This window comes from Phacochoerus africanus, chromosome 8 (assembly GCF_016906955.1).
Source record: "Phacochoerus africanus isolate WHEZ1 chromosome 8, ROS_Pafr_v1, whole genome shotgun sequence".
NCBI classification, from domain to species: Eukaryota; Metazoa; Chordata; class Mammalia; order Artiodactyla; family Suidae; genus Phacochoerus; species Phacochoerus africanus.
Genome location: NC_062551.1, coordinates 33,551,091 through 33,566,644, shown reverse-complemented (window position 1 = coordinate 33,566,644; position 15,554 = coordinate 33,551,091).

Here is a 15,554-nt window from a genome sequence, read left to right as displayed (position 1 = left end):
GGTGCGGCCGGGCGGCGGCTGGGGACCCGGGCTGCGGGCGCGCGGCGAACTTCCCAACTCCGGCGCTAGGCGCGCCGGCCCGCGGGGGGAGGGAGTCCCGTGGCGGGATTTGGGGGGAGGAAGTCCCGTTTCGTGAGTGTTTCTTCGTTTCTTTAAGAGCTACCAGAAAGCAGCCCACCCCCACCCCCATAAAAAAAAAAAAAAGCGAGTGGGGAAGAGCCAGCCCCACGCCGGTCCGCCTCCCGCCCGCGGCCCGGCCTCCCTCCCTCTCGCCGCCTGGCTCGGTGCTCCTCCGCCCCGAGTTCTCCATCCCTGGATCCCGGGCTCGCGGGGGCGCGGAGAAGAGGACCAAGGAAAGGTTTGGGAACGTGATGGGTTTGGGGCTCGGGGGGGGGGGGAAGGGCAGCTCTCCCGCCACCCCGATTCGCCTCAAAGGGCCCCAGTCCTCCAGGCTCTCGCTTGCCCCCTTTCTCTACCTCAGACATTCCCAGGACAATTAGGGCTGAAGTTTTCGGGAGACGCGGCCCCGAACCCGTGGGGTAAGGGGGCGGCCCGGCTCCGCCCAGGACCCCTCCCGGACCTCCCCCCCGGCTGCCCCGGTTGGCTGCAGGGCGCGTCACTCCGCGGGGAGGCGGCGGCAGCTGTGGCGCCGCGGAGCCGGGGGCGGGCGGAGAGCGGAGACCGGCCTAGGATCCGAGTTCAGCTCCAGCCGGGGGGAGGGGAGGGGCCGCCGCTCACCCGGCGCGCTGCAACCCTCCCCTGGCCTCGGGAGGCGCGGCCCTACCTCGCCGGCTCCGGGCAAGGCCAGTCCCTGGGAGCCCTGGGCTGCCCGCCCTGGGAGAGGGGGCCGCGCCCCAGGCTCTTGGCAAAGAGGTGGCCAAGCCCAGCCGGGAGTGAGAGGGGCGGCGGGGGTGGGGGTGGGGGTCCCTGTCCGCAGCTGTTTGGCCCCGCAGAAGCTCGCCTCCACCTCTCAGGCATTTGCCGAGCGCGGCGCCCAAACTTTTCGCACCAGCTCCATCTCCTCAGGCTGGGATGCAGCCTCCCCACCCGCGCCCGGAATGGAGAGCCTTGGACCCGCACTCCCTCCTCTGGGCTTGGGCGCCCGCGAACCTGAGGCTCAGTCCTGGGCTCAGCCTAGCTCTTCCCCTCGAGTCTCGGGGTCTTCTCGCTCCAAGGTTCCCGAAGTCCTGCGCCCGAGGGACAAACTAAACTTCGGTTGAGTAATGGGGAGGAGGGGGGGTGCAGATACACAATCCCTGCCCTATCTCGCTATCGGGAAACTAGAGGGCTCATAAGGACGCCCCAATTCGGGAGCGCCCTGGAGTTTGGAGAGCTACACAGTCGGTTCGCGCGAAGTGGGCACCAATCTTCTGAATAGAGTTTCGGGTCCTCTAGACCCTACTGCGCTCCCCCATGACTCTTTCTTTAGTGGGGTTTTTTTTTTTGTCTTTTTTATTCTTTTTAATCTAAATATTTTGTGTGAGGGTGAATGTTTCTGTTTTTCTCCTACCGAATAATTTTATTCTTGGTTAACTTCTCCTTTCTCCTCCTTGCTCGCCCTCTCTTCACCTTTTCATTTCTCCCTATTTTTTCCTCTCTTTTGCCCTCGCTCGGTTATACACACACACACACACACACACGCACGCGCGCACACACACGCCCCCTCTCTACCTCGCTCTCCCTTTCTCCCCAGGTCCTGTTGGTTACCGTAGATTTTGATAAAAAGACAAACGAAGCCATCAGTGGCGCTGATGTTGAAGAATGAAGATAATAATGTTTCCATAGGTGGTGCTTCAAATGCCATTATTTCTCACTGAATATTTAAAGAGATCCCTCGGCAAAGATGAATCTGCGTGCTCCTGGGGTGCGAGCCGTTCGCTTCCCTCCAGACCCCCGGGAAAGTGTGCAGGAGCACGTGTTAAACCAACCCCCCCCACTCCGCAAACTGTGGTCCTCACAAACACCCCAGCCCACCCTCTCTCAGAGGGTGCACTTGCACGTTCGTTTCTCCGCTTACGCCCGCGTTTGGAGCCGCCCGCCTAACAATCTTGGCTTCTTGAAAGTCCGGGCCTCCCGGGCACCGCGTGCTGCCGGGAACCGAGCCTAGCTGGCTGTCCCGCAAACCCTTCCTCCCGGTACGCAGCGCGTACGCAGGGAGAAGCTCCCGGGCAGAGCTTCACACGTGTTCGTTACTTGCTGTGTTGCTGTGTGTGTGATTAAGGACGGGGCGGGGGGAGCTTTCGCCCCCTACCAAAACACCGAAACAAACAACCAAACGAAATGCGCACGCAAAATCAGCTTCGCGATGTTTCATTAAAAATGGGCGAGCAGAGACGAATTAATTGGGAGATCCAAACTTTAATAACTTTTTTCGTTTTTTCGCGTCCTCGAAAGCATAGAGGGGCGCGTCTGGCTCCGTGCGCAGCGTCCCCGGCTAATTTCTTGTTTGTTTTCTTTCCTTCTGTGGCCCGAAGAGTAGAGAGAGGAGGTGGAGGAGGGGGGATGGGAGGAGGGGGATGGTCGGAATGGCGGAGAGAGGAGAATTGGTCTTTATTGTTGATGGCAATACATCAATTACGGGCCATTGTCTCCGGCCGGAGTTCCGTGGTTCGCAGACGCGGGCGCCGCACTGTCAGCGCGCGCCGGTGAGGCTTCGTGTGCCGCAAGGCAAAGAAATAATTAAATTAATAAAAATGGAGACAGAGTGGGGGTTGATCTGTACTTTTGAGGGGGTAGAAAGAAGGCAGCAGAGTGCGAGCGAGGTGCCGCAGCCGGAGCCCATCCCCACGCCCTGTTCACCCAAGAGACCGACGCGCTCTACGGGGGGTCGCAGGTCGCCGCCTTGGGTGGGGCAACTGCTGTGGGGCGGGGGGAGATTCGGGCTAATGGGGCTCGGACTAGCCGATCCCAACAAGGCCTGAAATGGGGGTGGCCCGAAGTGAGGCAGAGGCTGCACCGGGGTCGTGACCTCGTGGGCCAACGGGAACCGCATGCACTGGGGGAGGCGCTTGGCTTGTCTCGCAAACTCCCATTTGGGGGGCTTGATGCCTATGTTTCTGCTAATACATCCCCTCAGTTTTCCCAAGACCTACTGCGTCCACGGTGGGTTTGGCCGGACTGAAGAGCTGTGACCCAAGGCCGCGGGCCACAACTGAGTTCCCAGTGAAGGGGTTTCCCAGCCTCTTTGCTTCATCTCCTCATCCTCGGAAGGGGATAGCGTGTTGAGCTTCCTTTTCTCAAGGCCTGGTTCTTGAACCCTCAACAACGTCTTATCCTGACCCAGTCTGACCCGGATTTGGGATGGAGCCTGGAATGAGGCCTGGCCTGGGCCCGGGACCCTCCTCTTTCCTCCGGCGCTCTACCCTGAACTTAAGGTCGCCCCCAAGGGCCCTGCCCGAACCCCTGATTCCTCAGCCCCCCAGCCCCAGGCCCTGCTAACCCCCCAGCTGAAGGCCGAGAGGGCAGGGGAGGAGGTTTCGTTTTCTTGTGCCAGGCAGAAAGCGGTAAAAAGGCGGCAGCGGCGTCCCGCGGGCAGGGGCGGGGGTGGAGACACGCCGCCGATGGTATCAACATTATTGATGGGGAAATATTAGGAGCAGGAGCCCGGCGATCAGGTTCCCAGTCCCTCCCCTACCCGGAGGTGGGAGGGACGGAGTGGGTGGTGGTGTCGGTGGCGGTGGCGGTGGCATGTGTTGGGATGCGGGAGGCCGAATGCACCCGCATTAACCACTTCTGAGGTTTATTTATATTCTTCTCGTCTGAAAGTTGAGGTGGGGGCGGGGGAGGGAGGAAAGATTGACTTGGCTATTACCCTAGCCCTTAAGCTCTTTCCCAGGGTCGCGACCAGAGTCGTGGGAGGAGGGGGAGGGGACAGGAAAAATGATTAAAAAGCAAAGACCAAGTTTGGAAAGCCCACCGTAGGCTGGCTTATTTTCCCAGCCCCGGTATTCCGCTTCCCCGAGAGTTTCAGAAACTCCTTCCTTAACCGAACCGCTGTCGCTCAAATCCTAACCGCTCCTCGGCCACTGCAGAGGCTTCGAACCCGAGGCCTGGGGGAGCAGGCTCAGGTGGGTAACCCTGGCCCCTGCGGAGCCTGTGCTGTGAGCGCTTTGCGCACTGGCTCCCCTGCAGCCAAGTCCCGGTGGCGGCGAAAAGGCGCACTTTCGGGGGGAACCCGCCGCCCGCAGCCAAGGGCTATCTCCAGACCGGCGCCGGGTGCAGCGCGGGGACCAGGCGCCCAGGCGCCGGCTCCGGCGGGAAATTCAGCCGTGGCGAGCGGAGGGCGGGCTTGGTAACCAGCCGCTCGCATCCCAGCCACGGGTCCCACACTGCTGGCAAACTTGGTCTTTCTTCTCTGCAGGGCCGTCCCCACACGGGCATTTAGAAACCGACTTCGCCGGCGATCGCAAGTGCCTGTGATTTTTTTTTTTTACTTTCCCTCTGCATTGAGCGTCTTGCACTTAAATTCACAGCGCCTCGCATGCAACAGTGCCTCGCTAAGGGGTCTCTGGGTATAAAATTCCTCCCAAAGGAAATGTCTTGAGGTAGAGAAAGTGAAAAAGACTAATCGAATTTATAAAAAGAAAACCTTTGCTTCCTTTTGGTTAAAATCCCTCTGCGGTTTTCTGAGCGTGAAAAACAAAAAATCATCACCATGCAATAGAGTGTAGCTAATTCCTGGAACCTATTAGTAGGATGTCCAGAAAGCCCCAGCAGGGCTCACAGATTCCCATCTTCCAGCTCAAGAAGTAGGACTTTTGGATCCAGTGAATAGTAATCGGTTCTTCTATGGTATCTGTTGGGAATAAGCGTGAGCTCTGCAGAGCCCTGGACTCTGTGTGCATTTGGGGGTGTGACTGGGGGGGACTGCCAGGAAACTCATTTTCATTAATTAAAGGGATCTGCTCAAATGACCCCCCCCTCCTCCAGGGGCTCCTAGATGAACTAATTTAGCAAATCCCTTGCAACAAATTTACACACACACATACACACACACACACACACACACACACACTGCTTCTTTCTCCATCAAAAAGATCCTTTTTTTAAAGAACAGTAGAACAGTTCAATAATTCCCAAAGAGAGGTGCATCTTGGTTTTATAAAAAGCTGTGTATAGTGAGACCTTGCCTGGGGTGGGCTTCTTTTTGGTCAGCATTGAGGCGAATACCTTTTGGTTTCTGTTTACTCAGTCCAAGGGCCACATGGGGTTCAGAACCATCCTGGGATCCTGGCCCTTGTTTGCCTGGCAGCCCATGAGCAAGGCCAGACTGTCACTCACATGATGGGTAATTTACAAATCCCACAAGTCTCAGCTGAGCTATGACTTTCTTAGGGCATATTTCTCTGTACTGAGAAAGTGCTGTCTCTGAGGGAGAGAGGTATTTCTTCTTGGGGCTGCAGTGAGTCAGAGTTGCAGCTTGACCCTGTCCCCACGGTAAACGTCAATCCATCCATCCTGTGTGGTTCAAACCTGCATCCTTTATACCTCCATATGCATAATGAGAAAAAAAAGGTGGGGGGCAGGGTGGGAGAGATGGCCCACCCCTCTCTTCTTCGCCTTCTTTCACCTTTTCCAGGTCCAGGGAATTTTCTAAATTGTCGTACAGCTATTTCTTTCTCCCACTGTTCATCCTCATCTCTCCAGCTCCAGCTGTATGTGGAGCTTTACATTGAAGGGGCTGACATTTTCCAGTTCCAATGCCCTGTCTCCTTGCTTCTCAAAACCGAGGCAATTAATTATCTCTTAGGTTACAATCCTGAGCCATCAACCCCTACCCATTCATACCAGGAACTAGCTCCAACTTTTTCTTCTTCTTCTCAGTTATAACTCTCATTCTGTCCTGGCCTCCATTCTTTCATCCACGTCCCCCCGCCTTCAGAGTCTTTGATTCTTTGGCATATATTATAACAAAACCCAATCCTGGGAAGCCTTGCTCAGAATCTCACTCAGGTTGTAATGGATGTAACTTCTGCTTAGAACTTGGCTGAGGGTTTGCTGTGGCCTTTTCCCGGAGCCTGAAATGGGGAAGATGCAGGCAAATCTCTCCTTCTCCAACCCAAACAAACAGATTTCAGGAGAATCGGGGTGAAAATACTTTCCAGGTTTGTTTTTCTTTTCTTGTTCCCTCCTGAACCCTTTTGCCCCTCTGGTTTGGGAGAAAAGTGCTAAGAAAATCAGCCTCCTAGCTCAGTGTCCCCCCACCCTCCCGCCCCCTTGACAACCTGTCCTCTCTGGATCTCAGATATCTGCCACCGACTGGCTTTATTCCCAAGTCCTACTCCGGCATTGGAGTCAGGCTATTAGGGTTCTCGTCGGGGCTCTATCGTTTGACAGTATCCTGGGAACGCAGTCCTAGGTATGTACCCATGTGGTGAGTAGCTTCAATCACATTCATCTCGCTACCCTCTGTTTCCTGCTCCATAAAGGAGAGCTAATGGAGATGAAGCATAGGGTTTTAAGAGCGCCCTGTAAGACTCTGCTTTGCCCCTTCCTAGCGGTGCAACCCCATCAGCTTCCAACAGTTTCTCATCTGTTAAATGGAGATAATAATAGTCCTTATTTCATAGAGCTCTTGAGGGTTAAAAGAGTTAATATGTATGAAGAATTGAGACTAGAGGCTGGTATATAATTAGCACAACCTAAGTGTTAACTGGTATTGTTATTACCTCACAGGCTTGTTGTGGGGATCAAATGATACTATAGCTAAAATATCACTCTCTATTCATTCATGCATCTATTCATGTATCTATTTATTCATTCACTCTCCTGAATCACATGGGAGGCTTGGGGCTACAACTGGGGAACAAACACTATCCTTCCTTTCCTTGCTTACAGACAATGAATCAAGCAGATTATTTCCTGGGAGCATGTTTTTTATTGCCTGGCTCAGTGTTGGGGCTGAGGGGGAACAGAATAGGGTAAAACTGTGTGTGAGCTCAGGGAATTTCTAACAGGAAGTCCCAACTACTAAAGAAATTTGCAACTAGAGCAGGTGATGCATGAGCCCAAGTCCTGTTGGGCAAGTGGGTCCTTTGGGCCAGGGACAGAGAATCTTCACACTTCTAGAAAGTTCCATGGTGAATATGGAAGTGGCCCATTGCTTGGGCACCAGGCTGTATGCACCTGGTGGTTTTATGTGGCTCACATATTTGTCTTTTTGATTGCGTGGATTCCTCTGTAGAAAACAAAACAAAACAATAAAACGGGTGCTGTGTTTCTCTGGCCCCCCTGAAAGGTATAAATCTCTTTCTCTGTTTACTTAGAACACTTGCATCTACTCTTTTGCTTTCCATTTTTGTCAGATGATAGACACTAGCCATGGTCATTGCAGTAGAGCATCCTATAGCCAAATCGAACAGTTGCAATGGAAAGCCCTCCTCTCAGCCTGTCCTGCTCCCCCCCAGGTGTGTGTCTTTTCTGGGTACAGAGTCTCTAATGGCTGCTGCATGGACCAACTTAGTCTTTGTGTTATAGCCAGATAACCATGTTGTGAGCAAATGTCATGTAACATTTACTGGCGGAACACAAAGTGCTCTTGAGAGCCCCCCCCCTTTCCCCGCCTGCCCGTGCTTTGAGATTAAAACACATTTTATGGTTAGAATCTGGAAAAAGAGTGAGAGAGTCTGGACCAAAAAAAAAAAAAAATAGCTGTTAGCGGTGGAGTCGTGTGCAAAACGGGACAGGCAATAGCACATGTGCAACGTTTTCCATGTAATCTCGGCTTTCTTGGGAAGCATCCGCCAGCACGCGGAGTCTAAGGCAGTCACAGGTGTCAGGGAGCGGAGGGTGAGGTTTCTTTTTCCCCCAGTGCAGAGGGAGCAGACTCGATTGAATCTGTCACTTGATGTCCTTCTCCTCAAAAATAGTGCTCGGAGGCCCTCAGGGACTTTTTTTAGAGGCTCTTAGGAGCTTGGCAGTATGTAAATTATGCGTGAGTGTCCTTCATAGTTCCCCGTGGTCACAATCAGAGGGATTTAAACATGATTTAGCCTTTCGGATGATTTGTGGGAGCACTGGAGCCAGCCAGTGCAGTGGTGAGAGCCCAGGCTGGGCTTCTCACCATTGCATTAAATAGGTTTCCATGTCTTGGCTGCTCGGTCCTTTCTCCTCCTGACCTTGGCGTTGGTCTGCAAGTGGCTCCCCACCCCCCCTGCCCCCACCGCCCCAGCATTGGTGAGTGGCCTCCCAAATGTCTTTACCATATCAGGGAGCTCTGAGATGTTTCCAAATGGAAGGATTTGTAGCTTTAAAATATACACTTCAAGAGTTCCCTGGTGGCTCAGTGGGTTAAGGATCTGGCATGGTCACTGCTGTGGCTCAGGTTGCTGCTGTGACCCGGGTTCAATCCCTGGCCTGGGACCTTCCATGTGCCACAGGCACAGCCAAAAAAAAAAAAAAAGTTAAAAAAATACAATTCAATGGGGCACAAAGTTTGCCATTCATTCAATCCTCCATTCATTCAACCAACTTTTTTTTTGTCTTTTTTTTTTGGTCTTTTTGCTATTTCTTTGGGCCGCTCCTGCGGCATATGGAGGTTCCCAGGCTAAGGGTCGAATCGGAGCTGTAGCCACTGGCCTACGCCAGAGCCACAGCAACGCGGGATCTGAGCCGCGTCTGCAACCTACACCACAGCTCACGGCAATGCCGGATCCTTAACCCACTGAGCAAGGGCAGGGACCGAACCTGCAACCTCATGGGTCCTAGTCGGATTCGTTAACCACTGCACCACGACGGGAACTCCTCAACCAACTTTTATTGCGTGCCTACTATATAGGTATTTAGTGTTCACTGCACTCCATATAGGTATTTTAGGCATGAATGATATAATTGTGAACTAGACAGATAAGGTCTCTGGTCTTCTGAAGCCAGCATTCTAATGGAGATAGAGATTTTAAAAATGCAGTATGCGTAGAGATCTATGTGTATAGAGTGTATAAAATTGCATGAAGTGATGGAGAGTGATTCGGATGGAGGCATAAGGAGAAATATTTGGAGGGATCAGGGAAGACCTTGGGTGAAGTGAGTTCTGTGTTGAGGTGTGAACGATGAGCTGAGCAGAGATGTCAGGACGTGAGCATTCCAGGCTAAGGAAAGAACAACTGCAAAGACCCCCAGAAGTTTGGCTTGGAAAAGTTTGCTTCTTTTCCTTCTTCCCTTTTCCACTCCTCCTCCTTGTTATTATACTTTCAGGAGGCTTGGGGAACTTAAATATCTTTTTTTTTTAAATTGGTTTTTCCAGGACTTCCCACTGTGGCTCAGCAGGTTAAGAACCTGTCACAGTGTCCATGAGGATGCAGGTTCAATCCCTGGCTTTGTCCAGTGGCTTAAGGATCCAGTGTTGCCACAAGCTGCAACGTAAGTTGAAGATGTGGCTCAGATCTGGGGTAGCCGTGGCTGTGGCATAGGCGTCAGCAAGCTTTGATTTGACCCCTACCTAGCTTGGGAACTTGCATATGCTGTAGGTATGGCCCTAAAAAGAAAAAAATTGGTTTTTCCGGTTGAGTGGATAAAAGAAATTGTGGAACATCCATGCTGAATGAACTACTGATACTTGCAACGATGCGGATGACTCTCAAAAGTATTATGCTGAGTGAAAGAAACCAGAACCAAAAGAATACATAGAGCTCTATGTATATAACATGCCAGAAAATGCAAATCAATCTGTAGTGACAGAAAGCAAATGAGTGGTTTAATGGTTGCCCGGGGATGGAGTGGGAGGGAAGGAGAGATTTAAGCATCCTAAGGAAACTTTGGGGGCGGGTAATCGAAATATTTGCTGTCTCCATTGTAGTGATGGTTTCCCAGTGCTATACTGATATTTCAAAACCGATCAAAATGTATACTTTATGTATGTGTAGTTCAGTATATTCAAACTGCAGCTCAATCAAGTTGAAAAACTAGGTTTCTCACCCCAAACAATGTTGGGAATAGGTGTTCCAAATAAGGAATTGAAAGAGAAAATGAAACGTTCCACTGTTGCATTTAAACACTTGAAGCCTCAAAGTTCTTTTGAGACTTGGTCACATTTGATCTGGGAACAAATATTGGCTTGAGTGGCACTGGGATTGGTGCCTACATTGACCCTGGAAAAAGAATCAAGATTTCCTTGTGACTTTGAGTCAAACAAACAAACGGAAAGTCCTTTGAATGCTGAATACTAATCCAGTCATCGAATTAGAGGACCCCATGGGTGGTGAGAGAGACGGTCATGGCCCCCTGGAACAGGTGCATCCAGATAGCGGTCAGGGTCTAAAGCTGCACTAACACTGTTCACGCTGACTTATGGCTTACTGATGAGATGACCATTTTGAAATGCCATAGATCATGACTTGGCCATGAAGGATGATCTTTTGGTGAAAAATCAGGTGTTTTGTTCTTTTTTTTTCCTCTAATGTGTCATGGAACGATACTTTTGTAGAATACAACAAAAATATATTACTAGGAAAAAATGGAATGGAAAACAGAGTCACACAAGGCACAAGCCCCAAAATGGTATTACAGGCATACCTTGGAGATAATTGTGGGTTTGGTTCCAGACCACTGCGATAAAGCAGATAAAGCAAGAAAGCAAATCACACGGATGCATATACAAGTTATGTTTACACTACACTGCAGTCTATTAAGTGGGCAATAGCATTTGTCTGAAAAAAGCAACATACAGACCTTAATTAAAAATACTTTATTGCTGGAGTTCCCACTGTGGCGCAGCAGGTTAAGGATCCAGCATTGTCTCAGGGGTGACTCCAGTTTGATCCTTGGCCCTGCTCAGTGGGTTAAGGATCTGGCATTGCCACAGCTATGGTGTAGGTTGAAGCTCTGGCTCGGATTTGATCCCTGGCCTGGGAACTTCCATATGCTGTGGGTGCGGGCCCCCCCCCCCAAAAAAAATAATAATTTATTGCTAAAATATGCTAACTTTCATCTGAGCCTTTAGTGAGTTATCATAATAACATCAAAGATCAGTGATCACAGATCATCATAACAAATATAATAGAAGTGAAAAGCTTTGAAATATTGTGAAAATTACTAAAATGTGACACAGACACATGAAGTGGACAAATGCTGTTAGGAAAATGGTGCCAGTAGTTTGCTAGATGCAGAGTTGCCACAAACTTTTAATTTGTTAAAAAAAAAGAAAGAAAGAAAGAAAGAAAGAAAGAAAGAGGAAAAAAAAACCAACCAAAAACAAAAACAAAAAAAATGCAAAATCTGCAAAGTACAGTAAAACAAGGTACACCTGTTTTCAGCAAACATAAAAATGTTCTGGGAAACTGCCAAATTAGCTTCTAAATGCTTATTTTCTTTCTTTTTTTTTTTTTTTTTTGCTATTTCTTGGGCTGCTCCCGCAGCATATGGAGATTCCCAGGCTAGGGGTCTAATCAGAGCTGCAGCCACCAGCCTACACCAGAGCCACAGCAACGCGGGGTCCGAGCCACATCTGCAACCTGCACCACAGCCCACGGCAACGCCGGATCGTCAACCCACTGAGCAAGGGCAGGGACCGAACCCGCAACCTCATGGTTCCTAGTCGGATTCGTTAACCACTGCGCCATGACGGGAACTCCTGCTTTGTATATTTTTAAATGGGTGATCCTTGAACACCTCTGATTTAGAGCTGATGAAACTGATGGCTTGCTTTAAGCAAAGCAACCCACCCCAGGGAATGAAACCATCCCTGGTCCTAGATGAGTTCAGAGCTGAAGCTGGTGGTCAGTGACCTCCTAGCCCCCAATCCTGCCTTCCGTGTGATTCAGTAGTTAAGACAGCAGAAAAGTAGTATGGGCGTAGTAGAACGAGCCATGGTTCGGGAAAAGGATGTCTCAGTTAAAACCCCTGCTCCAGTGAGGAGCAGCAGGATTTTCCCCCAAGTCCTTTGAGCTGATGGAGCTTCATTTCCCTCCTGTGTCACCCGAGGGACTTCATCTGTGTCATCACCTGTCTGGAGGGTGGTGAGCAGCCACCAGGCTGTCGGTTCCACTAGGGCAGGGCACATGGTGGGCAATCAATACGTCTTTGTTGAATGAATGAATCCAGTGGGAGAAAGCTATCGCGGTGCATCTGTGTACACTCTAAAATGCTGACAGATGCTAGCGGTGTTGTGCTTTATGAGAAAGCAGGGCCTCAACTTTTGTTGCATTCAGAAGTGTCCTGTAGATCTTGTCAGAATGCAGGTTCTGAACGGGAAGGTCAGGGCTGGGGCCTGGGCTTCCGAATTTCTAATAAGCTCCGACTGATGGAGATGCTACGAGTCATGGTAGTGAGGATGGAACTAAGAGATCAGCAAATGCGCAGGTCATGCAGGGTGGGGGTGGGGTGTGAGAGGGATCCCCTAGGCCAGTGATCTGCCAATAGGAGCATGGCTCAGCTCTCTAGCTCATCCTGGTTCCAGAAATAAACCCAGTCCAATACCAGGCCTGTGAAGGGGTCGGAAGCATCTGTTCTTTCTTCTCATGGAGCAGTGAGTGCAGCCTGGCCATGGTGGTATCCCACACTGGCCATATTTGGTGATAGTGATCCCTCTGGCTGCCCGTTACGCTGAGTCACCCGTGCGTGGCACTAGCATTAATAACCACTAATACTTGTTATGTGAGGTGTGTGCTGAGCACCCAGCGCAAGCTTGGCATGTGAGAGGCACTCCGGAAAAGGTAGCTACTGCTGCAGATGAGGCTTGTTGTATGAAATCTTTGCATCTCTTTTAGTTCTCTTGGCAGCGCAAGGATGTGGGCGTTAATTGTGTGGCTCTGGAATGTCTCTCTCTGGATCCTGGACATACTGGGCCTTTCTTACCTCTGCACCTTTGCTCAGAGCAGTGGTTTTCCCCTGGGCACGGTTTCCACCCCTAGGGACATGGGACAGTGTCTGGAGCTATTTTGGGTTATCATGATTTGGGGGGGTGGGGTTTGCTACCGGCTGCTAGTGAGAGACCACAGATGACACCAAACATCCCACACTGCAGTGGACATCCCGCCACAGCTAATAGTTACGGGACCTAAAATGCCATAGTGCAGGAGTTCCCACTGTGGCTCAGAGGATTAAGAAGCCAACATAGTGTCCGTGAGGTTGCAGGTTCCATCCCTGGCCTTGCTCAGTGGGTTAAGGATCTGGTGTGGTCACAAGCGGCAACATTAGCAGATGTGGCTCGAATCTGGTGTTGCTGTGGCTGTGGTGTAGGCCAGCAGCTGCAGCTCTGATTCTACCTCTGATCTCGGAACTTCCACATGCAGCAGGCATCGCCCTAAAAAGGACAGAAGCAAGGAAGGAAGGAAAGAAAGAAAGGGAAAGAGAGAGAGAGAGAAATGCCATAGGGCTTATGCTGAGAACTTCTGGATTTGTTTTTCCAGAATTCTTTCCCCAGTTCCACCTGTGAATTATCTACAGTTCTCTAAGCTGACTTTGGAATAATCTCCTTATGCTATTTTCCTAACTTTTAAGACTGAGAGCATCTCTAATGCTATGGGTTCAAATCTAGGCCAGGAGAGCTTCCCCGCCGTTCCCACACCCTAGCCGACTGCCCTTTATGATGAGGGGTTGTGGGCAGGGCGGTTGTGTTGGCTGTTCAGCATGGGTAGAGGAAGGGAGAAGAGGGCCCACTGGCTCTATGCCTGTGTTGTCTGTTCCAGGCCTCAGAGCTCTCGTCTGCTTCCTCCTTTGCTCTGGGTCGGCTCAGGGTCTACCCGGAGTAAGGAGGCAGAACACTTAGCCTCCTCTTGGCTGCACCATACAGACTTTTTTTTTTTTTTTTTTTTTTAAAGACAGAAGGAGGGGCGTTCCCATGGTGGCTCAGCAGAAACGAATCAGACTAGCATCCATGAGGATGCAGATTCAATCCCTGGCCCCGCTCAGTGGGTTAAGGATCCAGAATTGCTGTGGCTGTGGTGTAGGCCGGCAGCTGCAGCTCTGATTGGACCCCTAGCCTGGGAACTTCTATATGCTGTGGGTATGGCCCTAAAATGACAAAAAAAAATTAAAAATAATAAAAAAGTAAAGACAGAAGGAGGGAGAAAATCATGCCAGGTAACTAGTTTGGTGGCAGAAGGTCTTGCCGTCTCCAAAAAGTGAGGAGGTCGGCAGGATGCAGCGTGGCCTCCCCGGGATAACTGCATTTGGGATGCAGGGGCTCTGCAACCCTGCACCCCATCCCCCCACCACCAGGAGCCACCACCCATCCCCCCAACACCAGGAGCCACCACCCACCCTCCATCGGCGTTTCTGGGAGATCTGCTCTCTCAACCTGCTACTAACTACAGGAATAAAATGGGGGAGGGGTCCTTGGCCCTGGCCCAGGTCAGCGCTGGGGAGCCTGGGCAAAGCAGTTGAACAGCAGAAGGGCATGTCCATTGGCAAGTGGGAGGCCAGGTGACCGGCTGGAGACATGGAGACACGATACCTCCTGGAAATGGCTTCTTTGATGTGAGTTTGTGCAGAATCGGGGGGGGGGGGGGGGGGGGGGCGATGTGTCAGTTATCAGGGAGGATAGACAGACCCGCCATGGGACCAGCCTCCATCGTGTCGCTGCTGGCGATGGTGCCATCTGTGTCTGGCCTGAGAAATGGCCATGCTGCAGGCACCTCCGTCAACGCATCTTATTGATCTGCTGTGCTCCTGCCTCCTGGGACTGAGGGAGGAGGAGTAAAAAGTCAGGAGCTGCCGCCGCACAGCCCCAGTGTTGTGGTCTTGGTGGCTGAGGGCACCCCCTCCCCCAGTAGGTAGCAAGGTAGTCCTCAAGGCTCTGCTCCCCTCCGGATCACCATTCTGTCCCCCAGCAGGGACACCTCGGACCTGCCAGCACAATAGCCTTTCAGAAAGATGCATGCCTCTTCTGATTTTTTTTTCCTCATCGAAGAGGCTGTGATTCATTTTGCCATCATTGACACACTGGACCTCTGTTAAATTAGGATTGAAAGCAATTAATCTGGGGCAGAACGCCTGAGAATCCCATTCATAAATAATGCTTTCCCTTAGCACCCCTGGCGCTTGTGTGCCTGGGGAGATTTTCAAACCCAAAGCCTGCAGCCCAAACTCACAGAAGGGAGTATGTACCCAGCCCTCTTCTTCTGCATGTGCATGCAATTAAATGGCCATGATCAATATATCATCATAAGCACCGAGGCGCCGTGTTTATGGTATGTACATGAGAGTTTATAATGTAGAAGAGATGGGATCCACCACTAGCTCCAACCAGAGCATAAAACCCATCTTCCAAAGGAAAAACATGGTTGTTCCCCTTGTGGCGTAGTGGGTTAAGAACCTGACATCACGTCTGCAAGGAGGCGGGTTGGATCCCTGGCCTCCCTCAGGGGCTTAAGGATCTTGTATTGCTGCAAGCTGCAGTGTAGGTTGCCGATGCTGCTTGGATCTGACCTTGCTTCTTAGAAGGAAAGCACTCAAGGATCCAGCATGGTGGTAAGCTATGATGTAGGTAGCAGATGCAGCTTGGATCCTGCATTGCTGTGGCTATGGCATAGGCTGGCAGCTGTAGCTCCAATTTGACTCCTAGCCTGGAAATTTCCATATGCCATGGGGCAGCCCTAAAAAAACAAAAACAAAAAATG